This window comes from Lolium rigidum, chromosome 2 (assembly GCF_022539505.1).
Source record: "Lolium rigidum isolate FL_2022 chromosome 2, APGP_CSIRO_Lrig_0.1, whole genome shotgun sequence".
NCBI lineage: Eukaryota > Viridiplantae > Streptophyta > Magnoliopsida > Poales > Poaceae > Lolium > Lolium rigidum.
The window spans coordinates 167,778,908-167,787,247 of record NC_061509.1 but is presented as its reverse complement, the minus strand read 5'-3'; positions in this window follow the sequence as shown (position 1 = coordinate 167,787,247).

Below are 8,340 nucleotides of genomic sequence, written 5' to 3'. Positions count from 1 at the left end.
TGCTAGCTAGCTCAGCTAGCTCTCTTCTTCACCACTCGTTCTATCAGTGTATGAGGGATGGACTGTTCGGTACGTTGACGCTTGGCTGCCGGAGCTACTCGAACGCGTACGGCTGATGGTGTGTGTTGGACTTGGATTGCGAGGGCATGGAGCAATTTATATGGTGTGTTGGACTTTGGATTGCTCAGTGTGCAACGGCAGCAAAACGTGGTCAATTGGGGCTTGGGAGCAGCTTCCTCGAGGCCACGCCATGGGTGACAATACGAGGGAGAATAGTAGCGTTAACTCCAACTCAACTCGTTCCTATTTTATTGTTTGGATGATGGACTCCATGTACGCTGCTTTGTTCATTTTCTATTGCGCAGATTGTTTCTACTTTATAGTTTGTGTTGTCTCAACTCTCAAGCAGAGTCTACACTGCTCCGTTAAAGTATGTGATTATGTGTTCTGCCTTTCTGGTCGCATGGTTAAGCGTAAATGTTCATAATCTATTTATCTACTACTAGCTAATGATGGAGATTTCGAGGTTAATGCATGAGTGAATCTTAAACTAGAAGGACTTAGTATATTGAGTTGAAAGTTTCAGCATTAGGAAGTGACGTTCTATTTACTAAATCCGAGGACTGCAAATTTGGAGTTTTGTATTGACTTGAAACTTGGTTTCACTAGGATGCGCGGACCCTAGGATTGCTACTTGAGAAATGAAAATGTCAAGTTGATACTTTCAATCTACTACCTCCGTTTTAAGGAATAAGGCGCACGCGTATTCCAAGACGAACTTTGACCATAAAAATTGAGCAACAAAATCTTGATTATATTATATGTAATTAGCACCGTTGGATTCATATTGAAAAGCACTTTCTAATGATGCTAATTTCATACAAACACTCATTATATATTTGAAGCAATTCTTGGTCAAACAAAAAATACGTAAAACGAGGACGCCTTATAATAATAATATGGTTTCTTGGTACTCCAAGTTTTGTGTAAGTTCAAGAATCTAAAATTGAAGCATTTTGGTTCTTTTGTTCAGCAAACCTGTTTACTTGTGCAACTGAGAAATACGGTTATCGATCGGTAGCCACCGCGGTGAAGATAATATGTACTTGTTCGTTTATGTGAAAGGAAAAAAGTGGCAAACAAGCTTTGGTAACCAACTTAACTACACCACAAAAACTTGCATCGATATTATTATGAAAGTATTACTGCAGAAATAAGTTATAAATAGAACTGGCACACGTCAACCACCTAGATAATCACCATACCTGCCATCCTCAAAACCTACGATGCAGATGCTACGATGATCCACACGCAAACAAGTTGTCGAAACTGGTATCCAAACTAACTAGTGGTGATTGGCTCACTCAAAGCACTAGACCACTCTAAGCAGGGGCATATCTACCATCCCTCGACTGCCCGAGCTTGCCGGTGGCACGACACGTTGCAATACATGATTCTCTATAGAAATTTGTTAAAAAAATGGCATCGTAGAATCATTGTGGAGGCTTATATAAGTTTCTGGTCCACAACAGAGTTTTAGCACATGATCCATGTAAGGAGCTCAAGTAGAAGATCGATCGGTTGAAAAAGCAGAGTATTTAGACGTAACATCCGAAAGGAGGGGTAACAAAAACTTGGTCCTTCGTGGGAGCTCGGGTAGAAGATGGGTACGTTGAAATGATCGGGTAGGAAAGTTTCTAAGTCAGTGCTTTTTTTTTCTCTCAAAACCATATGCAAGTTTTTAATCTGCTAAGATTTGTGGTAATAGAACGGAAACTGGAAATGCCATTCCCTCTCTAGAGGTGTTGCTGCTTAATATATTTCAGATGGCTATTGCTCCGGTGTCCGCATCGCCATTGTACTATTGTCGTGCGGTCGAATCCATCCTGCGGAAGCTGTTTTTTCCTTCTTCCCGTGAAGGCTCCACTTCATAGGGAGTGTGAAAACCTAAAAAATTAATCAAATAAATTGGTTACCCTTCCATATTCCCCTATAAGTAATCAAGTTTGGACTGCATAAATTCGAATTTATCTGAAATGGGGCGTGCTTCAGTGTCCCCCCTTCCAACCAAACTTGAAGGGAGTAAATGTGCGTTTGGTTCGTGACCAGAAAATATGGATGATCCCATCCCAAAAACTGAATATTTATGAGAAAGGCTGGACCATATGATCCATGAATTTCATGACTAATCTCACTAGCCACCTGAGAATCCATGGCCGTCGACGCGACTCCGACACCTACCACCGTCGTATGTCTGGCTCCCCAGCTCGGCCGCGGCCACCATGTCACGGCGAGCGGTGGGCTTGCTTTTCCGCGTGGCTCCCCAGCTCGGCATCAGCGGCCTCCAGGGCGTGGTGAGCGTCGGGCTTGATTTTCAATGTGGCTCCCTAGCTCGGCGGCGGCGGCCTTCATGGCATGGCGAGCAGCGAGCTTGCTATGTCTGCGCCACACACAGTCGACAGAAACGGCCTCGCTAAATACGTGCGGGTAGTGATCTTGCTAGGCACGGGTAGGCGGCCGCTCCGCTAGGTCCAGCCTCTGCCACGAAGTGAAAAGGACCCGTTAATTACGTATTAACCGGTGTGTTAATAGCATATTTATCCTTTTCTATTGATACGTCTCCGACGTATCGATAATTTCTTATGTTCCATGCCACATTATTGATGATATCTACATGTTTTATACACATTATATGTCGTATTTATGCATTTTCCAGCACTAACCTATTAACGAGATGCCGAAGAGCCAGTTGCTGTTTTCTGCTGTTTTTGGTTTCAGAAATCCTACAAAGGAAATATTCTCGGAATTGGACGAAATCAACGCCCAAGGTCCTATTTTTGCACGAAGCTTCCAGAAGACCGAGGGGGAAAGGAAGTGGGGCCACGAGGCGCCGCCACAATAGGGCGGCGCGGCCCAGGTCCTGGCCGCGCGGCCCTGGTGTGTGGGGCCCTCGTGTGGCCCCCCGCGTTGCCCTTTCACCTACTTAAAGCCTTCGTCGTGAAACCCCCAGTACCGAGAGCCACGATACGGAAAACCTTACTGAGACGCCGCCGCCGCCAATCCCATCTCGGGGGATTCTGGAGATCGCCTCCGGCACCCTCGCCGGAGAGGGGAATCATCTCCCGGAGGACTCTTCACCGCCATGGTCGCCTCCGGAGTGATGAGTGAGTAGTTCACCCCTGGACTATGGGTCCATAGCAGTAGCTAGATGGTTGTCTTCTCCTCATGTGCTTCATTGTCGGATCTTGTGAGCTGCCTAACATGATCAAGATCATCTATCTGTAATTCTATATGTTGTGTTTGTCGGGATCCGATGGATAGAGAATACTATGTTATGTTGATTATCAATCTATTACCTATGTGTTTTTTATGATCTTGCATGCTCTCCGTTATTAGTAGAGGCTCTGGCCAAGTTTTTACTCTTAACTCCAAGAGGGAGTATTTATGCTCGATAGTGGGTTCATGCCTCCATTAAATCTGGGACAGTGACAGTAAGTTCTAAGGTTGTGGATGTGTTGTTGCCACTAGGGATAAAACATTGATGCTATGTCCGAGGATGTATTTATTGATTACATTACGCACCATACTTAATGCAATTGTCTGTTGTTTGCAACTTAATACTGGAAGGGGTTCGGATGATAACCTGAAGGTGGACTTTTTAGGCATAGATGCATGCTGGATAGCGGTCTATGTACTTTTTCGTAATGCCCAATTAAATCTCACAATACTTATCATATCATGTATGTGCATGGTCATGCCCTCTCTATTTGTCAATTGCCCGATCGTAATTTGTTCACCCAACATGCTATTTATCTAATGGGAGAGACACCTCTAGTGAACTGTGGACCCCGGTCCATTCTTTTACATCGAATACAATCTACTTGCAATACTTGTTTTACTGTTTTCTGCAAACAATCATCATCCACACTATACATCTAATCCTTTGTTACAGCAAGCCGGTGAGATTGACAACCTCACCTGTTTCGTTGGGGCAAAGTACTTTGGTTGTGTTGTGCGGGTTCCACGTTGGCGCCGGAATCCCTGGTGTTGCGCCGCACTACATCTCGCCGCCATCAACCTTCAACGTGCTTCTTGGCTCCTCCTGGTTCGATAAACCTTGGTTTCTTTCTGAGGGAAAACTTGCCGCTGTACGCATCGCACCTTTCTCTTGGGGTTCCCAACGGACGTGTGTCTTACACGCCATCAAGCATTTTTTCTGGCGCCGTTGCCGGGGAGATCAAGACACGCTGCAAGGGGAGTCTCCACAATCCAATCTCTTTACTTTGTTTTTGTCTTGCTTTATTTTATTTACTTTCTTTGTTTGCTGCACTTATATCAAAACACAAAAAAATTTAGTTGCTAGCTTTACTTTATTTACTGTCTTGCACTTTATATAAAAAACACAAAAAAAATTATTAGTTACTTGCATTTTACTTTTGTTACCATGTCTAGTTCTGCAGTTGTTACTTCTTCACCTGAGGAATTAGTCTTCACTTTTAAACAAGGGGATGAGGAGAGTTTTAAAGATGCTTGGTCCAGAATTTTTACTTCTTATCGTAAAGCTGAACCTCAAATGACTCTAAGTTTGCTCCTTAGTAATTTTTATTTTGGTCTTATGATTCGCTATAGATATGCCTTGGATGCTGTAGTGGGAGGAGATTTCCTTCATTGCAATGGGGATCAAGCTTTTAATGTCATAAAGAAGTTGGTTGCATCACATGATTCAGCTAATAACTTTGATTCAGCCCTTATTAGCATTTATAATAGATTAAACACCCTTGAGACAAGTGCATCTCGCTTGAATGAAAATTATAGATATGTTCGTAACCATCTTGATCAAGTTTTAGTGAACTCTAAACCTTCATTATGGGATCCTACCATTAAAATTGTTATTGGTGACCAAACTCTTCATGCCAATTGTGATATTATGACTGAATTTTACCTAATGCCTAAGAGTATTCATGAATCTTTGAAACTCTGGGGATTCGTTGAAGGGGGAGAAGGAATAACTCTTATTGATAACTCTGTTATAATTCCTAAAGGAATAGCTGCGGGTGTGCATACAACCATTCTTGGGAGAACAATATCCATTGATTATCTTGTTATTGAATGTGCAGGAACAGGACAAATCACACTCGGAAGATCCCTACTGAAACTATTGGGAGCAGTCATAGATATGGGAGAAGGCACCCTAAAATTCACCTCTACACCTGGGGGTAGACATATATTCCCTAAGTCAAAGAGTAAGAAAAAGAACAAGAAAGGTAAGGGTAAAGCCCAAGGTAATGTCGATGCATCATCTCTTGATAACACTTGATATACACTTTCTGCGCCTAGCTGAAAGGCGTTAAAGAAAATCGCTTATGGGAGACAACCCATGTTTTTACTACAGTATTTTTATTTTATATTTGAGTCTTGGAAGTTGTTTACTACTGTAGCAACCTCTCCTTATCTTAGTTTTGTGCATTGTTGTGCCAAGTAAAGTCGTTGATAGTAAGGTTCATACTAGATTTGGATTACTGCGCAGAAACAAATTTCTTTGCTGTCACGAATCTGGGTCTAATTCTCTGTAGGTATCTCAGAAAATTATGCCAATTTACGTGAGTGATCCTCAGATATGTACGCAACTTTCATTCAATTTGGGCATTTTTATTTGAGCAAGTCTGGTGCCTCGATAAAATCCATCTTTACGGACTGTTCTGTTTTGACAGATTCTGCCTTTTATTTCGCATTGCCTCTTTTGCTATGATGGATGAATTTCTTTGTTCCATTAATGTCCAGTAGCTTTGTGCAATGTCCAGAAGTGTTAAGAATGATTGTGTCACCTCTGAACATGTGAATTTTTATTGTGCACTAACCCTCTAATGAGTTGTTTCGAGTTTGGTGTGGAGGAAGTTTTCAAGGATCAAGAGAGGAGGATGATACAATATGATCAAGGAGAGTGAAAGATCTAAGCTTGGGGATGCCCGGTGGTTCACCCCTGCATATTTTAAGAAGACTCAAGCGTCTAAGCTTGGGGATGCCCAAGGCATCCCTTTCTTCATCGACAACATTATCAGGTTCCTCCCCTGAAACTATATTTTTATTCCATCACATCTTATGTGCTTTGCTTGGAGCGTCGGTTTGTTTTTGTTTTTGTTTTGTTTGAATAAAATGGATCCTAGCATTCATTGTGTGGGAGAGAGACACGCTCCACTGTTGCATATGGATAAATATGTCCTTAGGCTTTACTCATAGTATTCATGGCGAAGGTTGAATCTTCTTCGTTAAATTGCTATATGGTTGGAATTGGGAAATGCTACATGTAGTAATTCTAAAATGTCTTGAATAATTTGATACTTGGCAATTGTTGTGCTCATGTTTAAGCTCTTGCATCATATACTTTGCACCCATTAATGAAGAAACACCTAGAGCTTGCTAAATTTGGTTTGCATATTTGGTCTCTCTAAAGTCTAGATAATTTCTAGTATTGAGTTTTGAACAACAAGGAAGACGGTGTAGAGTCTTATAATGTTTACAATATGTCTTTTATGTGAGTTTTGCTGCACCGGTTCATCCTTGTGTTTGTTTCAAATAACCTTGCTAGCCTAAACCTTGTATCGAGAGGGAATACTTCTCATGCATCCAAAATCCTTGAGCCAACCACTATGCCATTTGTGTCCACCATACCTACCTACTACATTGTATTTCTCCGCCATTCCAAAGTAAATTGCTTGAGTGCTACCTTTAAAATTTCCATCATTCGCCTTTGCAATATATAGCTCATGGGACAAATAGCCTAAAAACTATTGTGGTATTGAATATGTACTTATGCACTTTATCTCTTATTAAGTTGCTTGTTGTGCGATAACCATGTTCCTGGGGACGCCATCAACTACTCTTTGTTGAATATCATGTGAGTTGCTATGCATGTCCGTCTTGTCTGAAGTAAGGGAGATTTACCACTCATTTAATGGGTAGAGCATGCATATTGTTAGAAAAGAACATTGGGCCGCTAACTAAAGCCATGAATCATGGTGGAAGTTTCAGTTTTGGACATATATCCTCAATCTCATATGAGAACATTAATTGTTGCTACATGCTTATGCATTAAAGAGGAGTCCATTATCTGTTGTCTATGTTGTCCCGGTATGGATGTCTAAGATGAGAATAATCAAAAAGCGAGAAATACAAATGCGAGCTTTCTCCTTAGACCTTTGTACAGGCGGCATAGAGGTACCCCTTTGTGACACTTGGTTAAAACATGTGTATTGCGATGATAATCCCGGTAATCCAACCTAATTAGGACAAGGTGCGGGCACTATTAATACACTATGCATGAGGCTTGCAACTTGTAAGATATAATTTACATGATACATATGCTTTATTACTACCGTTGACAAAATTGTTTCATGTTTTCAAAATAAAAGCTCTAGCACAAATATAGCAATCAATGCTTCCCTCTGCGAAGGGCCTTTCTTTTACTTTTATGTTGAGTCAGTTCACCGATTTCTTTTCACCTCAAGAAGCAAACACTTATGTGAACTGTGCATTGATTCCTACATACTTGCATATTGCACTTGTTATATTACTCTATGTTGACAATTATCCATGAGATATACATGTTACAAGTTGAAAGCAACCGCTGAAACTTAATTTTCCTTTGTGTTGCTTCAATACCTTTACTTTGATTTATTGCTTTATGAATTAACTCTTATGCAAGACTTATTGATGCTTGTCTTGAAGTACTATTCATGAAAAGTCTTTGCTTTATGATTCAGTTGTTTACTCATGTCATTACCATTGTTTTGATCGCTGCATTCATTACATATGCTTACAATAGTATGATCAAGGTTATGATGGCATGTTACTCCAGAAATTATCTTTGTTATCGTTTACTCGCTCGGGACGAGCAGGAACTAAGCTTGGAGATGCTGATACGTCTCCGACGTATCGATAATTTCTTATGTTCCATGCCACATTATTGATGATATCTACATGTTTTATACACATTGTATGTCGTATTTATGCATTTTCCGGCACTAACCTATTAACGAGATGCCGAAGAGTCAGTTGCCGTTTTCTGCTGTTTTTGGTTTCAGAAATCCTAGAAAGGAAATATTCTCAGAATTGGACGAAATCAACGCCCAGGGTCCTATTTTTGCACGAAGCTTCCAGAAGACCGAGGGGGAAAGGAAGTGGGGCCACGAGGCGCCGCCACAACAGGGCGGCGCGGCCCAGGTCCTGGCCGCGCGGCCCTGGTGTGTGGGGCCCTCGTGTGGCCCCCCGCGTTGCCCTTTCGCCTACTTAAAGCCTTCGTCGCGAAACCCCCGATGCGAGAGCCACGATACGGAAAACCTT